The sequence below is a fragment of the Chlamydotis macqueenii genome, chromosome 2, assembly GCF_036417535.1.
Source record: "Chlamydotis macqueenii isolate bChlMac1 chromosome 2, bChlMac1.mat, whole genome shotgun sequence".
In the NCBI taxonomy this organism is placed as follows: Eukaryota; Metazoa; Chordata; class Aves; order Otidiformes; family Otididae; genus Chlamydotis; species Chlamydotis macqueenii.
This window is the reverse complement of record NC_141557.1, coordinates 92,104,300-92,127,414: the sequence shown is the minus strand read 5'-3', so window position 1 is coordinate 92,127,414 and position 23,115 is coordinate 92,104,300.

Sequence of the window (23,115 nt, the reverse complement as noted above, 5' to 3'; positions counted from 1 at the left end):
CTCAGCCAGGGCAAAGGACGGGTAAGCCTGGGGAAGCTGCTGCCTCTGTGTCTCTTTGCTGTGATGGTGGCCCCTGTGCTGGGGTGCCAGTGCCACTGTAGGTGAGCCTGCGTCGTGAAGTCGGTAGGAATTGGGTACAGCTGGTGGCCTCCAAGGTGTCCCGTCTGAATTGGGATTTGTGAAATGGCCTCCTTTAGCTTTTAAGGGATATTTATGAAGGGGATTGTCTGATATAATGTGCCCTGAAACACAATAAATCCCTTTTACCCCTGTGGGACCTCACAGAGAAAAACCTGGATTTGTGATTTGTGATAAGGACATTTCAGTCATGTCTGACTACGCTATGATTTGTGTACTTGACTTTAATTCCAGTTTACTCCATGGAAAAGCAGTGAGTCTGAGGCAGGCTAGCAACCCAGCAGGCTTTTCTGTTTGTTTTTCACAAGATGCACAGTTTAAGGACAGGCCAGGCGGGCTTGGGTAGCTTAAGCCCCTTAGGTCCATGCACCACAGGTGGGGGATGAGTGGCCTTTATGCCACTTGGCCTTCCCAAACCCACAACTTGTCAGCAGCAGTGTCCCCAACTCTTCCCTTTTGCATTACCTGAGGCACAAGGTCTTCCGAAGCATGTGTGAGACAGAGCCAGGCATTGCTGCTGTGGGGAAGTTTGTTGACTGGATCTCTAGGAAAAAAAAAGGATCTCTCTGAGAAAAAGCTGATTTTGGGCTAAGTCCTAAAATAAGAAAATCTAATATTAGAATCTCCACAAGAGGGCATTTATAAATATTAAAACAGCAGTAGTTTCCAGGCTCTGCATTTGGAAGTAGTGGTGACAATATGATTCAACAGATGCAATTTATTTTCACTCAGTTTTTCATAGGGCTACCTGAGTTCTGAGATAAAAAACTTATTAGTCTGAGACAGAGGCAATGGTGAGCAGCAAATATCAGTCCTCTGTTATCTGTAGCCCAGAATATGTGCAGGTACTATTGCCAGCTCCCTGTCATACTGGTGAGAATGGAAAGAAGATTATGAAATGAGACCCTGGGGGTCAGTGCTCCACAAAAACTAGCCCCTGCCCAGTAAAAGACATGAGGCTGTCCTTAATCTTAGTTAGCCTGTTAGAAGTTAATGGCTTTACTTGGGTATATAAGTATATACTTGTATGGCTTGTTGGACTCTCACACTACGTAAAGCATCGCCTGCTTCAGCAGGGGAAATGGATCTCATGTAGTAGGAAAAGCTAGGAAAACAAAGGTAAATGGAAGGAATAATTAGGAAAAGCAGATTGTGAGGGGTGGGAGGGAATTGTGGCAAATTCCGAACAGCCAATATAAAAAGGGACAATTAAATCACTGAAGAGAGGTTAAGAGAAAAATGCAATGCAAATAGGTCTCCTTTAGCTACTCTAGTTATTATCACGTCCAGAGAAGTGGCTGTGTCCTTGACTGTGTTTGCTCCAAGTGCTGTTCAGTGATGGGCATGGGCCCTGGCATGAAGGACAAGGTCATCCTGGGTCCAGCCGGCTTCCTGATGTCTTCACAGCCCTGTGCCTCTCCATCCTACAGGCTTCTGTTTATTTCCCAGGGCTGTGCATTTGATTGCTACCCCTGGGAGCTCAGCCATTTTGAAGGGCAAGAATTTGGGAGTTATAGGCAGAAGAAAAAAACAGAAGTGATTATAATAAGGAAAAAACCTCTCCCCAAGGTGCTTGTGTTTACAGAGACTTTACAATTCAACCATATGGTGTATTCTACTCGTATCAAATGCTTTTTTCCATGTGATAAAGGTTGCTTAAAACCACCAAGGTTCAGAGTGAGGTCTGCCACAAAAGTTTTCTAAATTGCAATATTTTTTCCCATTAAAAAAAAAGCATCTAGAAAAAGTAAAGACATAGAGCCGGATGATTTTCCCCTGTCAATGAATATACACGGAACAGGGCTGCACTGTGTACATATCTTGTTGATCTGGTGATTTCTTCTTTAAACTTCAGTTAAAATCTCTAACAGGCTCACAAGACCTGAAGAAAATATTCCCCAGATCCCATATCACACTATCATTACATCCAGTTCTGCAGAAACAGCTCCCTACCAGACGTTGCTGTTGGGTCTTTGTTAGAATACTTCCGTTTTTATTTCCACCTCTCCCACCTGATTTGTTTGTTCATTTGTTATTTTGTTAACTTGGAGGATTTAACAACTTCTGGTGAATATAGAGGACCGACTTGCCTTGAAGTAATTATTTTTCAAAAGAGTTTTCATGCTTGAATGATCCCCTCTTGCCAAGAACTTCCTCTGGTGCTAAACTTTTTGTTACTTAAAACACAGTAGAAAAATAACTTGCAAGAAATGATCATGCCCCTCAAAACTGCTATTGTAATAACTGCTTCTAGCAAATTTGCTGTGGAGCGAAAGAAATTCTGAAAGAATTAAAGTGTATAAACCAAACAGCCTCTTTTTTTTAATGGGAGGGGAAGGATAACAAGTAAGACCCTTGTGCCTTGCTAAGGGCATCCAGGGAGTACATCCCGTAGCCACAGTTCCTGTTCAAATTTGCAGGGGTGTGCATGGGCAAACAGGGCCTGAAGGCAAGAGGAGGGGATACCTTCAGCACCTTTGAGGAAAAGATGGAGCTCGATACAGCCAGAGGATTAGTCATCACCTTGGCTGTAAGCAACCAAGAATGGCTCAAGCAAAAAAAATTATTTTAAAAATAATTTTGATTCTAGAAGTATAATAGAAGGCAGAAGCACCTACGCCTTTCCCCTCTAGATGAACCTGAAGCATCTAGGGAGCTCTGAGCACAGCAGGCTGGAGGAGGACATCAGACACTCATTGGGCTGCCCCAGGGAAGAGATTAGGGCCTTGCTCATCACCACTCTCCTCCCACAGGGGTACTTGGAAGTTGTGATGTACTACAGAACCACTTAAAAAGGAAATGCATTCAGCCTTCTTTGGCTGTTCTTGCACAATTTCTGGTGCTAAACCTAGCAACTAGATCTCCAGAGAGCCTCTAAAGTGTCCACAATTTTAATGAGAAAATCAATGAGTAAGTTTTTCTCTTTTTTTCCCCTTCAAAATATGTATATTCTTTCAGTTCAGCTTCTTTGTTTTCAAAGGATAAATTATTCATTCTTGTATTAGAGAGATTTTTCTACATGTAAAATGTTGCAGGGGTAAAAATGATTCTGCAAGGTTTCTAATTCTAAAGCAAAGAACACTTTATGTTTGAAAAGGAATGTTTTAACTTAGTGATGAGATTTGCTACTTGGTTATTCTAGTTGTGGCAGCTATCATGTTAAACTGACTTTTCATATGGAAATGTTTGCAATTCTATTCAGACTTATTTTGTGACTTTTTTTTGACCATCTCTAAGCACTGTTCTTTGTACAATAACCCAGGCATCAAAAGTAACTGAAGAAAGTATGAAACAGTTCCAGGTACCTCAGGCACCTGATCCTTTACTTTTTTTTCCACATGTTTCACATATTCAGTGCTTACACATAGCAATATTAATATATTCACTTTAACTTTTGGAACTACGCATGTGTCATAGTTCAGCCCCGATCGGGACCAGACTATGCAGTCTCTCTCTCACTCCCCCCACCCTCCGAGAGAATAGGGGGAGATGATATAAGAAAAATGGCTCAAGGTTTGAGATAAGGACGGGGAGAAATCCTTAAAGTTACCGTCACAGGCAAAACAGACTCGACTTGGGGAAAAACACTCATTTATTTCTAAAATTAGCAGGAGAATGAGACAGGGAACAAGATAACCTTCCCCCACCCCTCCCTCTTCCCAAGCTTAACATTATCTCTACTACCTCCCCTCCCGAGCAGCACGGGGGGGAAAAAGGGAATGGGGATCGTGGTCAGTTCATCACACGTTGTTTTATGCCGCTGTATCATCGTCGGGGGAAGAACTCCTTGCATTCCTCCTCTGCTCCAGCGTGGGGTTCCTCCCACGGGCCACAGTGCTTTGTGAAACTGGTCCGGCGTGGGTCATCTCTTCCACGGGGTGCAGTCCCTCCAGAACAGCTGCCCCAGCGGGCCCTCCATGGGCCACAGCCTCCTTCAGGCCACCACCTGCACCGGCATGGGGTTCTCCATGGGCTGCAGGTGGATCTCTGCCCCTCCGTGGACCTCCATGGGCTGCAGGGGGACAGCCTGCTCCACCATGGTCTTCAGCACAGGCTGCAGGGGAATCTTGGCCAGGAGCCGCATTACTCCTCCCCCTCCTTCTGAACTGACCTTGGTGTCTGCAGCCGTTCCTCACAACAGGCTGGCAGACGCCTCTCAGGATCCTTTTTACATCTCATTCACTTCTCCTCTCCTCTCCACTTCTTGCAGCCGGGCCGGGCCGAGTTGGGCCCAGTTGGCCGCCCGGCGGGAGGCCAGAGCGTGAGGCCTGCAAGGCCCACAAGGCTCGCGCCTCCCCCTCTCTGCCCCCTGCTCAGCTGCTTCACATCTTCTCCTTCCCTTTTCCTGTTTTCCCCTACTTAAATACGTGATTGCAGAGACGTTATCACAGAACATTCTGCTACCAATTGGCTCGGCTTTGGCCAGCAGCGGGTCCGCCCTAGGCCCGGCCGAGTCCACTGAACAAAGGGGAGCAACTTCTAGCAGTTTCCTACAGAAGCTACCACCTTAGGCCCCCCCCCTCACTAACAAAACCAGAACAGCATGTGTAAGTATAAGTTAATGCACAAATATTTGCATAGCAGAAATATGCCTTTGGCAGTTATATCATTCATTGACTTGTCGCCATACTAGTAGCCATCGATATACATGTTATTTCCCATTATATCTCAGAGTAAGATGCTCAAAGATCCTACTTTTTTTTTTTCATCATGATGCAGATACATGAACACATGCACACATACTTGATTTCAACACCATAACTAGTCTTCACTATTGAATTTTTTTACCTAATATGGCAAAAGATAGAGAGTCACCAAAGTGCAAAGCGTTCATATATTCAAAGCACGATCTGCAGTGCTTGGAAGCATAGTGGCAGGTGGTGTTGGCAGGGTCCCTCTGCAGCAGCCCAGCATTGACCAAGAAATAGCCATTTTGAGGGTCACTAGACAACCTGGAGATTGTGCCTTCAGGTGAAAGTGTAAGAACTGATTCTTGATCTTGTATCACCTATCTGCGAAGTGATTTTGGAAGCTTCTTTGGGCTTTTTCAGGAGAAAGCTTCAGTAGGGGCAGAGCTAAAGGTCTGTCTCAGGAGCTAAGCGTTGGCTGCGTGAGTCTTCTTTTCAACTTTGCTAATGAAGTCAGTCTATGGGAGTAGCAAGGATGTACAGTTTTACTGAGAGGGCCTATCTGGGGACCCATGCAGTGCCCTTAGGTATTTTCTGGGCATATGTGTGTGTGAATATGTACAAGGAAATCAGCAAAAATGTTGGAGTTTGATTGTGAGAGGAAGCTGTTATTTGTCCACTGTAAACACTAGAAACTGGGAAGGACAAGAGTAACTAAATCAGAAAGTCGTCTAAGTTGAAGAACATGGACAGAGAGATTAGCTTGCTCTCGGGGTTAAATCTGTTTTGTCCATTTTGACCATAGAGGCTGGTAATAAAATTCTAAACTGTCTCTGGGGGATGTATCTTCACCAGAAGATGAGAGCTGGGGTTAATTCAAACAGTTTTGGATTGAGGGAGAAGGGGAAAGTTTTTATTTTTACCATATTTGATGGATTGTAAAATGACGCTTAAATAAAAAGTGAGAAAACCATAGCAGTGACAATAGGTGGCAGTGTCGCCTCAGAAAAATCCATTTCTTATTTTTTCCCTCTTGCCTGGGATTTCCTCTTGTAAGGAGATGGGAGGGAATAATAACCCTCTTTCACTTTGTGGAGAGCATCGGGAGTCAGAAGTCAAGACTATTACTAGCTTTCATCTGAGGTTAATTTTCTTCCCAGGTTTTTTTTTGCCATCATCTTGAGGATTTGTGTGAAGACTTCATACTTGGAATTGACCTTGAATCCTACAGTTACAAATGCAGACCAAAAGGTAGTTTTTTAATACTCAGTCTGTACACTGAGATTTGAAAGCCTAAGGGGCCCAATCAGCTAGAAAGTAATTCAATTGATTAAGGGATGAATTGAAGTGGTTTAGGATGCTCTGCCTGCCTGTCAGCGCTTCTGGTGATTCCTTAAGGTTTCATCTTCCCTGGCTTTGCAAAGAGCAATCTTTTCTCCCTTGCTGCAGTGCAAGACCCTTGCAAGCAGCAGCAGTGGGAAATGTCACTAGGCAAGTGAACAAAACTACTCATGAAGTTGATAAAACCTGCCTTCCAGGCTCGTGGCAGTAAAGCTTTCCCTGTCGCAGGGCAAGTTGTAAGACTAAAGAAAAGTGATGGTCTGCGGCTCTGAACGGGGTTCAAGACACCTCAACTCCTTACGCTATCGCAGATGCTTTCTCTTGAGACCTCTGGCAGTTTGCCTAATCCCCCGCCTCTGCTGCTTAGTCTGTACAATGGAGATAGCAGTTTAATTTGCCTGTCTGCAGGGTAAAGCTTCTGTATTGCTCTGCTGTCCTCTGCCAGAGGAGTTCTAGTATTGAATCAGACTCGTTAGCTGTGTAATACAAGTAAAATGAGCAGTGTTTGCCTTAGAGTTTCCAAATTTGGGGGAAGCATCAAAAGCAAAGTAAAAGTAGCACATGGGTGAAGTCACTTAACAGGAAAAGCTTCAGTGGACCAGGACCAGATATGGCCTGATCCTAAACTGGAAACCAGTAGTTAGATCACTGACCTAGAATATGGAAAGATCTAGATTAAATTTTCCACTCTGCCAGAAAGCATCTGAAGCTTCCAACAGCACTAATTTGCAGGAAATTGGATATGTATGGGAGAACAGGGCTTGGAATCTACTAATATTTATTTTGTGCACAAGAGAGTGAAAATTATAATTTCATTCCATGCTTAGGGCACTCAGATGAGTAATAGGAATTGCAGCACAGATCTTACATGTTCAGGCTGATGTAAGGAGAATTGATCACGGAAAAGCACCTAGACAGGGTTGAAACTTCCCTATGTGATCTTTTCTGAGGCAAAGAACTTGGCTTTGGTTGCTGTCCCCTGCTAGTTCACTGCATGAGGTTATATTGAGTAAGTCTCTCTTTTTTTTTTTTTCCTTTCCCAAAGGAATTGGGCACTCAAATTCTACATATATATATATTTTTTTTTATATCTATGTTACCATTGTAACAAGTGGTACCTTTTTTCTAGGTACCTCCTGGGTTGGAGATAAAGTCTGCAACATTGCCTCTCAGGTCTATGAGAGCCTCTGCTTTCAGCAGGCTGCCTGTTCTGTACTGCATTCTTGGTATCCGATCCAACGGGGATATAGAAAGCCCTGGTATTGATGCTGCTATGATGGCCAATGCTTGGCTGCTACCAAACACCAAATATGTTTGGATTCTGAATCCTGTGGTGAATTTATGTGAAAGACATCTTTCTTTGCTGACTGACCTGAAAGCTCTAAGGTGCCACTCCACTCCTGTTGTGAAAAGCAGCTCATCTGCATGGCTAAAAATTAGACTTTTTTATGTTCCTCTCTCAGGGTCTTGAAGCTGCTCAGTGCGCAAAGGGAATGAAGTCTCCTCGTTGACATGATTGTTTTGAACTGTCACCCCGTGCAAACTTATTTGCTATGCAGTGAGATGAATTCTGGGATATAATTGAGCTTTTCTCTGGCTGCAAGTGTGTACACTTGTTAGTTTTGTGTTTACAACTTGGAAATGCTTGGTGTATAGAATTGGCGTACCTTGGTGGACTAAGTTGACACTCCTGCGTTACCCACCAGAGGTTCCACCCTCTGGATCCTGCATCGTTGGATGTGCTCTGCTCTGTAGGAAAGAAGTGTGTATGAATGTAAATGCCATTAGAATTCTTGCAAAAGTAGCTCATTGGTAGGTCACTGAGGCATGCGACAGAGAGAATTCCTGTGTGCTATGTCCCTGGCAGATAACCTACGACAACAAACCCATAGTAAACACGGAGAACAGAGTTATCTAGCAACTTTGAACAGCAGTGAAATGTGGGATGCTGTTAGAAGAAAATAATAACTTCTTAGCTTATGAATTTTGAGCAGCTAATTGTGTGGTATTTTAGATATAGTGTGATCATTATCCAGACTAACAAATCTTTCTCTGTGCCCGTTGCTTATGGAAACTGTATCTCCTACAGACAGGACTCCTGAGTATTTGCTTCCTTTGTATCTGCCCTCCCTGAAGTTTGTAGAAATTAATTGGGTGATGACTGTTGTCAAGAGCCCCTGAAATATGAAAATGCTTAAATCTCACACCACTGAATTCAATAGGAGTTAAGTACCTAAACATATGCTGAGTATCTGGGTTTTCAGAATAGTATTTTTTAATTAAAAATCCCAAGAATAAGTATTCAGGTTTGAATGAGTATGAAAATAACATGAAATCTATGTTTATAGTATGAATTATTGTATGAATTATTATATAAAAATATAGTAATATGTTATAATTAATATATTTATTGTAATTAAATATGAATTATGAATATAATATGGTATGAATTAATATGAAATCTATGGTCAAATTTGTACCAAGCTCCACTAAATCAGGTAGAGTATGTAAGAGATATCTTTGCACTATTCCGAGGAGAAAAGAGGTAGCAGAACCATGAAAATGGGTGTTCTCTGGATCTTATTTCCTTATCCACTGCTGTTCAGTTTGTGCTGCTGCATTTTCCACCATGGAGAGGCTACTTGAAGAGGATGAGCTATTTTCCTGAACTATGTTCTTGTAAAGCACTGCCCAAAGTAAATGGAGATGAGGAAGGCTCTCCCACATGGCTCCTTCTACATAAATGCCGTTAGCTATTGTGATGAGTTAGATACTCAAGCCAGCTACGGGATCTTGGATGTCTACTACATATGCCTGCTACATAGCACTTATGAACAATTTTGTGTTTTTTATTGCACTAGGAAAACAGGATTAAGACAGCACAAAGGTGAACTTGCTAAAAAAAAAGTCTCACAATCTTTAAAAATATGACTGCAAATAGTCAAAATTATTTGATGGTCTGGCAGTAAACACATGAATTATTTCTTCAGTGTTCAGTTCAGTCCTTTATGTCCCAATTCTTCTGCATTATCATATGATTCTGCTTTGTTTCTTCATATGAAGTCTGAAATTGTGTTTCCCATAGCTGTCAGAGCTGGCCTGGAGCACTTCTAGCCCTATCTAAAATCTTTATATATAAAGGAGAATGTAACTTCATTATACTTTCCTCAGTGAGACAAATGCCATTATAGGTTTTCTTTTCTCTTCCTTTTCTTTTTAAGCCAGGGAAGAGAGAAAAAGGAGAACTAAAGTTTTAATAGCAGGTTACATTGTGATGTGTATTAAAGCAGTATCAGTCATGTATTAATACCTGTTCTGTTAGTAAAAATGCAACAGTCTTTCAAGAGATAAATGTATTCATGACATTTTCTTGGCCTAATACTTAGAAATGTTGGTAAATGATAGAAATAATCCCTCATGTAACTCATATGGTTAGCTGATACAGCTTGTAAATCCCCAAAATCTTTACTCTCAAAAGTAGTAGTATTGTACTTAAATACTGATGAGTATTTAATGTGAGCCTTTAACTGTAATCTTCCCTCATTTATCCCTCACTGTGGCCACAGTTATACCATGATAACTTAAGTATTTGGAAAAGTGAAATAAATAAGGCCAGTATACTTCTGTCTACATGCAAGTACTCTATTGATGCAATTGTCAGCAAAAAAAAAAAAAATGGTAAACCTTTAACTGATCTATCTGTGAGTAAAACTTAAGTGACAGATTTGGTAAAAAAAAAATATGCAGCTGTCTTTATTTCAATAAATTAATAAGGAAAAAGAGGAATATTATTAAAAGGTAAGTGAATTTTTCCAAACTCGACATGTAGTGTTTTATCTTGGATCCAAGCAAAAGCACAACTAAATATGGTCCCAAGTATCCTGTCTCAAGCCCAAATACTGATTCTTTCAAATCTCTAAATGTCCCCTTGTTCCTGATCTAATCTAGAAACACATTTCTTGTCAAACTAATTTCTGCATAGCATTAGCTTAGCAATCTTTCTTTCTCTATCAAATTTATTTGCCAAGCTGATATATTGATTGGCTAAATTATATTGAAGTCTGCCTAAAAGGCCTCGCTGTAAGAATTAAGCACGGGGGGCGGGGGGGGGGAGGGGCGGGGAGCCTGAGTACTAGAATAGCCATTTCTATTCATTAATCTTTAATTACCTTCTTAGAGTATGTTATAACTGTATGCAGTAAATAGCTAAAGCTGCAATTTCAAACCTGAGATACATCGAAATACAATTTCATGAGAAACAGCTATCAAATCCAAAACACATGTACAAGCCAGGTTATGTTGTCTATCTTCTGCAAATACAAACTTTTTGCTTTCTGTGCTGTCTCCACTCCCTGTTTCTCTTGTTTTCTTATGAAATGACATAGGGTGTAATTTCAGTCCAGTAATCTTTTCATATAAAATAATCTTCAGCATTTTGTAGAAGCAGAGGTGATGACACTGGAACTGAACTAGCCTGCCTCCAAAAGATAAAATTGAAATAAGAGAGAAATACTGGCTTCTAGTAATTGCCAGCTCAGGCCAAAACTACCAGGAAGTTGTTTCAATTGTTAAATGCAGTATTTATATGTACAGATGGGGAAGATTTTTTTTGGTTGCTTTCGACAGCCTTAACAGGCTAACTATTTTCCTGCATGCCAGTCTCCATTCTTCTGAATGCTTTTGAAGAAGTACGAGACTGTTGCTTTTATGTTTCTCTTCGCTCTTCCCCACTGTCGTCTGAGAAGAAAAATTGATTTCCTAGTGAGGTAAAGTGAGAAGAAAAGGGGGAAATCTGATTCAGTAACCAGTCTTCCTGTCTGTTAAGCTTAGTAAAATGATTTTAAGTGGCGTCATATATGCATGCATGCTGATACCAAATTACTGGTTTGCTCAAAACTTGCTTCTTGGGCCACCAAGTCTTGAATGCTGTAGGGAAGCCTTTATCCTTGAATTGATTCTCTAAGCTACATGCAGAAGGTGTGTAGTATGTGTAATGGAGTTGTTAATTATACTGTAGCATACATAGAGTTATTTAAGTTCCACATGAGACCAAGAAGTGAGGCACTGAAAATGAGCATTTTATTTTGCAGGATTATTTTAATTTCCTTATTGTAAATACAGCTCCTGAACCATCAAGAAAGACTCTCACAGTAGGGTTCTTCCATGTTTTCAAGGGCTGCTCTCTCCTGCTGTTTCCTAAACTGCTATTCTTTAAGGCTTTTCTCGAGGACTTATGCAAGAAAAAGGGAAAGCTGATTTGAGATTTAGTTGCTGTTCAGTGGCGAGTGGGGATGGCAGGATGGGAGGGGGAAGGAGGGATTAGTCCTTGTCACTATGGCACTAATGAAAGTATGCTTTTCGGTGAAAGAAATTTGTTCTGCTTTGAAGTCAGCGGAAGGACTAATGACATGGAGGAGTTGACTAGTGATGTGTAACACCATGCAAATTTGTGTATTTTCAGCTTTAAACTGAAAGTAATTAGTGTCTTCTGTCACTTCCATGGAAGTATTTTTCTCCCACCTGCTGTGGATATTGTTTCCAACGCATCCCAAGTATACATAGCACCTCATGCTAACATAAAGCCCTTTGGTCTGAGCATAGTCCCTGCAGGCCTAAATTCTAGTATGTGCAGCTTCCTATGGAAAAGAGTTTAGATGAGGCTAACAATCTGCTGAGGCATATTTCGAAAAGAGTACACTTTCAGTGTCTTGGGCGTTTATCTTCTCTTTTGTGGAGACAGCTGATACCAGTGAGATGGTTTAAAGTCTGCCGGGACCACTAGAGAAGAAAAAAACTCTCTCTTCTGTACCTGTTTTGAGGAAAATCATGTGAAATAAAAGACAAAAAGAGACTGCAATGCAAAGCATTGTGCTTCTGGCAGACTGTGATGCTGTAGCCAGACAGACGGATACCTGCTGATTTTCACTTGTTCAGTGAATGAACCCCCCACTTCTTCCTTCTTACTGTGTAATTACTCCTTTGTTTTTATTTTTGCTTTTTTATAGAGGTACCAGGAACTCTTCACTCTGAACCTTTTTTAAACAATTCAACTACACATCTGTATGTCTCCCCTTTTGTTTAGAGAGGAGATTTTTTTTTTTTAAATCAGTCTCCTATAGACTGATTTTACCTGTGCACAGTTACACTACTTCTGATGTTCTTAAAATACGAACTTCTGAACTTACTCTCTCTGAAAGCCTTCCTTCCTTTTCTCTTTAGTACAAATTCCAAATAATTCTTTATTGAATTTAAATTCTTAGCTGGGCCTAAGTTCAAGCAGGCTTATAAGACTGCCTTTCTCATATAAAAGGCTTTAGTAAGATTTCAAAGGGTTTAAATTTCCTCCCACAATGGGGAAAGAAGAATGAATTCAGAAAGTCTAATTGCCTTACCTAAAATGAGCAGCCAAAGAGTACTTTGAGGGTAAAGCAATCAAAACAAGATGACCCTTTGTCTTAAAAAAAAACATAGGCCTTATGGTGATGGGAACTACAAAAAGGTGGCTGCAGTTTCTTATAGGTTTTTTTTTTCGTTTTTGCTTACTAACTGATTTCAGCCATCTTCTTCCTTTGCCTGCCTTTTCTGTAGTGGGCAAATGTTTCAACTTTTCTTGATGATTATTTTTTTAAATGCTACTTTTGCATGCATTTTAATATGTTTTAAATAAGTATATTTGTATATTTCAACTGAGAAGCTGTTTAATGCCAACTTGTCCCCAAAAAAGTATGTTCATCCCAGCCTCTTGAAACATTCTTCTAACATGTAAATGTTTCCACTTGATATTTTACTAGAAGTAGTTCGCCAGTCTCTAGATATTACCCCATCTTTGTCCAGGACTCTTTCTAGCAAGATCTGTGTCAGAGGAATTGCTGATTCCTGGAAGCTTCCCGCAGCCTCAAAGGAACAGGGAGCAGATTTTGCATATCTAAGGTCAGGGAAGAAAGAAGCCTGACTTTACTTTAGTCTCCGATTGCCACTGATTTGAGTGTAGCATGGTGCTGGAGAAAGGTAGGATACTTACGGGAGAGGCATCCTGCAAGTACTTGTCAGCTCATTTTCTGTATGCCACACCGTGCTCCAGGAGCCTGGGCTAGCTGGGAGCAGCACCGTGCTCCTGGCTGGCAGACACACAGCCCAGAGAGGGAGACTGCAGCTTTTCTGCCTCTCGAGCTCTTTGTTTAGTTGAAGTGATGCAGAGATAGCGCTGCCAGTTCTCCTTATTAAAACTATTTTGAAGCTATTGTAATAACTTCTGCAGAAAGTTCCTAATTACTCTTAGGGGTGTAAATAAGTGTCCTCTTTCCCAGGAAGGTCACTAAACCAAGACCATAAATCTAATTTCTCCTTGTCTCTCTGACCATCGATTTAATAACTTCCTTCCCCTCAGAGCAGCATCTATGGATACAAGGTTCATACTGCTCCCTTGGAGGTGACTGTTTGCCACCTGTTCTGCAAACAAGACAGCAGAGAGATTGTCATTGTGCCTTACAGAACTAGAGATAAAAATTCAAGCTCCTGCCAGAGCTGTATCAAAACATCTTGTCATGTGTGGGTATTTCCACTCCAGCCCACTTAACCTATTTTCCCATCACTCAGCTGCTAGTTGAACTGGCAAAACTTAAGTATGTTTCCTACTGTTGGCATTCCTGCACTCACAATTGCTGTTGAGGCACAATCCACTTGTTCTCTGTACTTCTGACTGTTTCCAAGTGTATCAGACTGAAGTCATTTGCTTTGCCATGAAATCTTAGGATTAGTTATGGAGACATGTGATGCACGGAGCATACCATAGCTAGGTGATATGCAGGACTGTTACCTCCTGCTGCTGTCATGAGTCCTCAGATTTAATGTTCAGCAATCCAATTGAAGCATATATTCACGCAGCTTGCAGTTTCAAGATTACAAACCACATCTGCAGGTAGAGAGAGAAAAAAAAAGTTATAATGCACAGTCCCACCCACTCCTGTAAATGTTAAATATCTGAAAGTGTTTGTGTAGCTGTCTAACAAAATTGTAAATCTGCAGAACTTTCCATTTTTCACTCTACCTGCCAGTAAGTAGTTTGTTGGGAATGTGAGACTGAGTTCAGATCCTACTTATGCCCGGTGTGAAGACAGGAGCAATAAAAGAGAAGATTCCACAGTTGTGTTGAGAATGGTGGATGCTGGTTAGGAGCAGTGACTAATGTGAACATTTCAAAAAGCAAACCTTCTTATCAATGCTTGTTATACAGTGTATACCTGCCTAACATTGCTAAAATAATCTTCAGCAGAGATGTCCCTCCAAAGGCTTATTCTTTTTGCACCCTCTGAAAGATTTTTTTTCCATAGAAAGGTTTAATGGTTGGATGGAGAAGGTACATTCATGCTGCATTCATCTCTCTGGTTGCTGGGTGGGATGACCATCTGGTATCTCTTCCAGTTCAAAAGTTCATGATAACGGTACTGCTGTAGCTTGTGTGTGCTGTAAGGTGCCAAATGGGAGCTAGAATGCAAACTTTATCAAGGCTACTCTCTAAGTCATCACAATCAGATCCTGAAAAGTCTGTATATGTCATTTGGTAAATATGTAAATATGTAAATCTCTCCAGGTGAGACCCCACCTGGAGTACTGCATCCAGTTCTGGAGCCCCCAACTTAACAAGGACATGGACCAGTTGGAGAGGGTCCAGAGGAGGGCCACAAAGATGATAAGAGGGCTGGAGCACCTCTCCTATGAGGACAGGCTGAGAGAGTTGGGGCAGTTCAGCCTGCAGAAGAGGAGGCTCCGGGGAGACCTGATAGCGGTCTTCCAGTACCTCAAGGGGGCCTACAGAAAAGATGGGGAGAGACTGTTCAATAGGGCCTGTTGTGACAGAGCAAGGGTAATAGTTTCAAAATAGAGGGAGGTAGATTTAGATTAGATATTAGGAAATTTTTTTTTTACACTGAGCGTGGTAGAACACTGGAACAGGTTGCCCAGAGAGATGGTGGATGTCCCATCCCTGGAAACATTCAAGGCCAAATTGGATGGGGCTCTGAGTAACCTGATCTAGTTGGAGATGTTCCTGCTCCTTGCAGGGAGCTTGGACTAGATGACTTTTGAAGGTCCTTTCCAACTCTAACCATTCTATGATTCTATGAATTTCCATGAGAAAAAATTTTTCAATTGAGCATGATGAGAGCCACAATTTAGCAAATCTACAGCATATTTTTTTTGCTTAAATAGTTTTTTAGGCATGCAATTTATAAGATTTGCTCCATATATTTAAATTGGTCCTGCAAATAGTTCTAGTATGTGTAAACCAGTGGAGGTAAGATTATGCAAACAAAGCAAGCAATGTATTTGAGTTGTAAGTTATAGAAAAACATGGAAACAAGCTGAAGGAGCTGTAGAGCACCTGTCTGAAATAAGAGGTCTTTATTTGTTTCTTGATTTTGGTCACCCTTGTCCTTTCCTAGTTAACCTCTTGTGTGGTAACACCAGTTGACAGTCTCCTGAGTTTAGGAGATGATCCAAGGGCCTAGACTGAAATTCTCCACCTTTTGCCCGTCAAGTCAGATGTGTGTGAACCTACTTCTAGGTCAATGTTCAATATTTCTTGGATCAGGGAGAAGCTATGGGTGGAAAAGGAGTAATTCAAATCTGCAGCAAACCATCAGATCTGGTTCTTAAGCAGTAACTAATCTCTAACAAATTCCTCACTTGTGTTACTTATTTGCATGGTAAAGTGGCTGACTATCACTGGTGACTACCTCTCAAATTCAGCATATGAACCACACTAACAATAGGCTCTCCTAGTGATGCCAGCAAAAGGCGAGACTTGCAGGGTGACAAACTTTTCATGCAGTTTTCCGTCAAATCCTCCATTTTCTTTCCACATTGATTCTTTCCCTTTTTTTTTTCCCCTTCCCAGTCCCTTTTATTGCATTTGAGAATGAGAGGAAGAAATACTAGTCTTGGAGATGCTTTATGCAGTACCTCTGTGAATTAAGAGCAATGCAGAGTGGTAAAAGGCACCGAGCCCCAATTCTCTGTTGCCGTTACCCTCTCTAGAATCACTTTGCAGAGGTACCATCAATTAGTATACAGCAACAAGGAACCACTGTGATGTATATACTGTGCTGCTAATGGGCCTGTGCCGTAACCCCATGGAAGTGCTGCTGCACAGTCTGTAGGCACTGGGTTTCTGACACGGCGGCATCACAGACTTGCTGGCTGGGGTACCAACTGCCTTCCTTCTCCCTGGGGGGGAAGTTTATAGCCTGCTGCCTGTTTGTAACATGACAGCTTAGAAATGCCAGAGACTGGAAATTGGACCAAATATGCCATTCATAGAGTTACAAATGGGAATAATTTAAAGCTCAAAACATCTCCTGCTTTTCCTCCCCTCTCTCTTTTCTAAAGGTCAAGCCATTTGTGTAGAAACATTAAGCCAGCTGTAGAGAGGCTGCAAGACCATTCCAGCTACGCTGTGATGTGATTTTTATCTCCCACCCTAACAGGGGATGTCAGTCATAATTAGTGTTATACATAAATTCCTCACTGGGATGCAGGCTTCACATGATTAGGGACTAAACTATGTAAAGTTCTGCTCTTGTGACTGTGCAGTTTCAATTAACAGATTCAGGGATGAAAAAACACAGTGAGAGATAATGGCTGAGGTCAGAGAGGTTATCTTCTTTATAGCAATTGTCATCTTAAAGGAGAAAACACAAATGAAAAGTGGATTCTTTAACCTGACCAGTCTGCCACAGATAGTGTGTCGGCAGGAAAAGCATGGTCAGGCCAAAATCCTTTCCATGACCTTGATCACAGCTATAAGCATCCTAATCCCCAATGGGTATGGTAACGATGCACAGCACAAGCCCGCTATTGCCTAGCTCTGTTTCATCGGTGAAGCGTGTAAGCAGATTATTACTGGGCTGATCAGTACTCTTGCCAATCAAGAACCTCTTATTATTTCAGAGCAAAGCGCAAGAAAAGCCGAAGATGAAATAAATACTGCACAGTATTGGGAAGAGACAGAAATCCACCATTGTAGTCCAGGAAAGTGACCCTGGATTTCTTAATTTTCTTTCAAGGGACCTTTAAGCTCTGGAATCCCATCCTGAGAAACTTTCAAGGGATACAGTTTTCAAAGGACAAAAAAAAAAAAAAAAGTAAAAGACATTTATAGGGCTGTCATTAGCATTGGCAAAGTAGGTTTGCCTGGGGTAGGAGACTGTCAGCAGTGGCCAGGCACCTACAGACATGCTCCGTACTTGGTCTGTGCCTGAGCTCTGGGGAGCTGAGCAAGATGATTGCCGCAGAGAGATGTTTTTATGGAACTAGCTGACTTTTGGAAACAGCGGTTGCCGTCTCGCTCCTCCGACCCTCGGTAGTATTGGGGCTCTTCTTTCTTTCCCTGGCCCTATTGTGCCCGCTTAGTGCCGGCTCCTGGCTGCTTGCCACACTGCAGCCCCTCAGTTTAAGGGGAAGACCGAGACGGTAAAGATGTGGGCCAACAGCTAACTCACCTCTATTTCTGAGCAGAGCTGAGCCAACCCTAAGCTCATATAGATTTTTCTTCACAAACATGTTTACCTTTAGCCTGCAAAACCTTAACCCTATAACAATTTTTATCAAAAGCAAAATGGGGGACTGACTGGGATTGCCTTATCTGAAAATGCACGGGATGTTATTTGTTATTGCACACATAACCTGCTGGCCCTGTGCTTGTTGCTTGCCAGACTCCGCTGAAAACACCAGGGTTCGTGCAGGGAGAGGAGCCTATTTCAGGGAACAAAAAGCTTAGGAAGTTAGACTTAGATCCTCTCACTGCACTGGAGGAAAAAAAAAAAAACAACCAAACCACAACCCAAATTGTATATGCTAAATTGATTGTTTTGGTGTGCTTATTTGGCCCACAGTAGTATGAATTTTTGCACTGGATAAAAGTCCAAGACTTTAAGGATAATTTCAAGCTGGAGCCCAGACCATGTTATAGGAAATGAGGCTCAGTTGTCCCTGAGCAACATGCGAATAAGCGAAGAAGTTCTCTGTATGCAGACATGAGTGTGCTTCAGAAACAGCAATATTACATCCTCAGGCCTATATTCTTTTCATTTGTTTGCTACTTGTGAGACTGCATGGGAGAAAATGAAGTTAAGGATTTGGGAATACCTTCTTGTATTCAAAAACTCTCTGAATGGATATCTGTGTACTTTTTTTTTTTCTCTGACAGCTTGCAAACAAAATCAGAGAGACTGCATTCATTACCTACTCTTGCAAACATGAACATAAGTGTAACTTCACTCAGATGAGAAATACTAATAAAAGTGGAAAGTGGGTGGATTGCTTAGTAAAATTTCTTTTATAAATATTTCCACAATTGGAGATTAAAAGTGCAGCTGCTACTGTGACCATCAGAGGCAGGCAAAAAATTCCCCAAATTTAGTTTCTTTCTGCTGGGGGAATACTTGTAAACCGTTCTATAATTAGTAATTGTAAAATCCTGTGCACAGTATCTGTGGAGGCGGGGAGGGAACAGGAAGATTTTAGCCACATTCATGAACCAGAGGTCCATATACAGGTGGGAATGGGTATACATACCCTAATATCTTTTATACAACAATTCTGAATGCTGGGGACACAGACAATAGCCATGTTTGCATGCCCTCCCTGAACAGTGTTTCACAGGATCTGAGGACCATTTGAGTTGGAAGGATCTCTAATCAACCTCTTGCTCCCCAGCAGGGTTGGCCCTAAGGTCAGACCAAGTTGATCAGGGCTTTATTAAGTTTGGTCTTGAAAACGTCCAAAAATAGAGCCTGTACAACCTCAATAGGCAAGCTGTTTCACCTCTTGTCTGTCCTTGTGGTGAGAAAGTAATTCCTTAGCCAGCTGGGCCCTCTCCTGGTACAACTCATGTCCTTACCTCTCCTCCTCCTACGGATGCTGCTGCATCTTCTCGATGCTGTCCTTGTAGGCACTGGGGGATGCTGTAGACTGTAGCAGTCTCCCTCCAAGCTGAACAAGCCTCGCTCCCTCAGTCTGTCCTTACTGTCCTCATGCTCCAGCCTCCATCATTGCGGTGGCCTCTGCTGAACTTACTGCAGTTCATCTATACCATTGTGGGACTGCAAATTGTACAACGCGGATGCAGCCTAATGAGTGCTGAGTAAGAGGAGAGAGCTGTTTTCCTCAGTCTGGGGGCTGTGCTCCTGTTAATACAACCCTGGTTACTTTGTTAGCCATCTTTTCTGCCAGGGCACATTGCTGGTTCATATTCAGCTTGCCATCTAACAACACCTCCAAGGTCTTCTCAGAAGGGCTGCTTCCCCAGCCAGTCTGTCCCCAGCCTGCAGTGTTGCAAGGGGCTCTTGCTTCCCAGGGGCAGGCCCCTTCATCTGTCCTTGTTCAATTTCCTCAGGTTATTGTTGGCTCATTCCTCCAGCCCGTCTAGGTCCCTCTGAATGGCCACCTTGCCCTTGGAAGTATCAGCAGTTTGATAGGAGATAGAATTTAGTGGCTGGTCTGACACATAGGACATTATTTATGCTCTTTTATTCTTATTTATTTGAGTTAATTTATGATTTTTTTGTGCTGCTGGCTTCATCACAGTTTCTTTTCAACAAAATAAATACCAGCAAGCTTCCTTGGTGTTATTTACATTATGAGGACGCTCCTCTGTTATGGAAAAGGAACACAGAGCTGCAATAAGTATTCTTCCTTAGGCCCATTGTGGCCTGTTGAACTCCTCAAGCCTACTACCTGGATTGCATTTTCCTTTCTTCTCTCTGCTAGAGAGAAATCTTCCAGGAAATGGAAAACTTTCAAGGAAAGATCAGTTAACATCCATCTTGGGCATAAAGGTGCTGACTTGACCCTAGAATCAAAATCTATCAAGAGCAGCCTGATCTTACAGAGGACCAAATGCTTTTTCGTGTATTCTGCTTCTAATGGCTGTTTGCATAGAGTAGAGCTCCTCTATGGATCAGGATCTTCTGCCTTCCATTTCTACTTCCCTCTTTTCCTTCAGCAGACCAGGAACTGGCTGGAAGGAAGGGATGTTCCTGTCTACCAGGAGTTGCTGGATTTGGGTACATGAGTTACAAGGCTATGGCAAATAAGTTATGCAGGTGGTTGTTGCCTGTGTGCTATGTGGGAGGGTCTTAGACCAGAAGGAAAGAGTATATAGTAGTTACTTGTTTGATAGACTCCTCACTACACCCGCAATAAGGCTCTGGATACCTCTACCTTCAGAAATTGCTTGTAGGTTGAATACTAAAATGGAGACTGTGAAGAGTAAACAGTCCCATCTTTCCCTCAACCCTTTATTCACGATATACATTGATCTACAATCCATGTCACCTAGTGCTGGCACAGAGTGACCTTCATATATGCAGATAGCTCAGAACTGGGGCTGTACACATCTTTCGGCATTAGAGCTCATCTGCATTGATAAATGTTCACCTTGATGAGTGCTGTCTATCACATGACTGGAGTGGTCTGCAGTTCCCAGTTTGCATCAGCTGGCTCCTCTGGTTGATCTTCAGGGCTGTCTCCAAGCAGAATGCCTATGAAATAAGGTTATAAAATAAAAGGTCCCTCTGCTGCCAACATGAATGTGCAACTGTTATGCTCAGAACACAAATGAGTTTTGATTTCACTTTTGATTTTTAATGGCAACTCATAATTGAATAAGAAAAAGAATTTTCAAAAATTGTAATTGTTTACAATTTAAGGTAAGAACTGAACTGTTCTCTTCCAGCTTGTCTCTGAACACCCTTACTCCTCATTCAGTTCTTCTTACCAGTTGTTCTTGAAAGCCTGTCAGCTCCCAAAGCAGACCACTAGCACTTGTTCCCCTTCATTCAATGGGAATGACGCAGGTCTCCCTTGGGATAGTGAGAGCTGGATGGATTTTTTTTTCATAAATCTGAGCTTGTGTGGCAACACAGGGAGAGCGTTAAAACCAAATGACTTAACTGTGGCCTTCCTGAGTGTTAGGAAGGATCAACCATAATATGGGAGAACAGAACTGAAGTTACAGGCAGAGAGCTGCTTTCATTGGAAAGTAGCACCACTAAAAAAGAAAGAAAAAAATTAAACATCTGAAATACAGTTTTAGAAAGCTAGAAACAAATGTGACTTTTCTAGTACATTTGCAAGGAATTATATCAAACAAACGCTTTCAAGCAGACAACATAATGGCCTATTAGAGAAACACAATGTCACATGTAGGTGGCTAGAAGTACAAAGTAGGAAGATGATAGTGTCACTAAATGCTTTTTGTAAATTGCAAGGATGGGAGTTCACTGAAATGTTTTCTGGCTGAGTAGAGATACAAGTACAGATAGATGGGGGCAGGAGAAGTCAAGAAGGCTGTTTTCTCATCAATTCCTTAATCTTTATTCTGACTCAAGAATCCAGAATTTGAGGGTTTATTACTGAGGCTTGAACGTCATTCAGCTATGGATAGATAGCAAGTCCATGTCTGTTTCTCTCTCCCTTTAAATTGGTGTTCAGAATGCTATGTTCTTGCTGTCATTTTGGGAGAGAAAAAAAAACAAATTCTGTTTTCTGACGTGTAGGAAGGAGTATTTTGCTGTTATATTCCAATGGCACTGTAGAAAATCCAGCACATCTATAAGCTGTGCTGAAAAATGCAGTGTAGCTTGGGGATGTCTCTACTAATTTTAAAGGGCTCAACTTGAAAATCAGGAGTTATCTAGCTGTCATTGTACAGTGCTCTCCGCTATATTGCCGTGTTATTTAGGCAAACTACTCGTCAAGAGTTAACTTGATAAGTGCATCACCTTAGCAACCAGAACATTAACAGACTACAGCAGCAAAGTACAGCTAGCTCATACTTTGATTTCAGGCATAGGAGTTTGGGGTGGTGATATATGTGCTATAGTGCTGTGCAGGATTGAAATAAAAAGTGATGGTAAAGCTAAAGGAGAACCAAATGTAATATTTATTGTGTATCCAGTACCTAGACAGTTGTGGTGACTGGAGTGATTTCAAAGTAAAAAAAGTAAAAGCAATACATGAGCCAAAATATATGGGCAGATCACTCCATGTTCTCTTTCCGCTTCTTTGCCTCACCTTCTTTAATTTTACATTTTATTTCTTCTTGAGCAAAACCTATCATAAAGTTTTTAGTACCCCTTATTTTTTCCTGTCATTCAAGTGTTTCATCCAATATGCAAAGCATTGCAAATTGGAAAATACTTTGAAAGCAGCAAAGATGTAGCAAGTGGCAGATATCTGGCAGAACATAATCAAAGAGAATAAACAGAACACTTCATCTGACTGACAGATGAATTTCAGTTTAATTTTTAGGTGGCTCAGTATTTTTCAGATATGGATCCAAAGTTGAGAGAAAACCACTATCAAATACAATGCTGCCATCCAGGACAGCCCCGATTCACCTTGTTTTACTGCTTGCTGCAGCTGTCGGTGGACTTTTCATTACTTCCTGAATTCTGGTGTGCCCAAAAAGTATTTTAAATAAGACACTGTCTGAACTTAGAACGTACAACTATATTCTAGTCCTGGGCAGATTACTTCCACTGCAGGTGACCTGTTATTACTGTCTCCAGCTTTGTCCCAGAAATGTGAATGTGATTGACCTCAACTTGCATAGGATGCAGAAAGCAACTTTTACATCAAACTGTTATCTCTAATTTTGAATTCAGATGCAAATCAAAATCAGTGTGAGCAAACTCTAGAGCACCCAAATGACTACTCTAAAGCCATATGGAATAGCTCCATAGAACTCCTCTGCTGATCAGTTGCGAGACAGCTTTAAGTTTCAGTTCTGTTTTGCCCAAATCTTCAGAGCTGTCTTGTAAAAGACTCACTCTGGCATTATACCATCACAAAAAAAAAAGTCTTAATTTGCCTTTTATGAAACAGCTTTTTGTTTATACAGGCATTATACTTCTGAAGGCTGGGATCACGCCTGTAATTTCATTTAAAGAAAAAGCAAAATATGATTTTTTTTTTTTTTTACATTGTTGCTTGTTGTTTTGGGTTT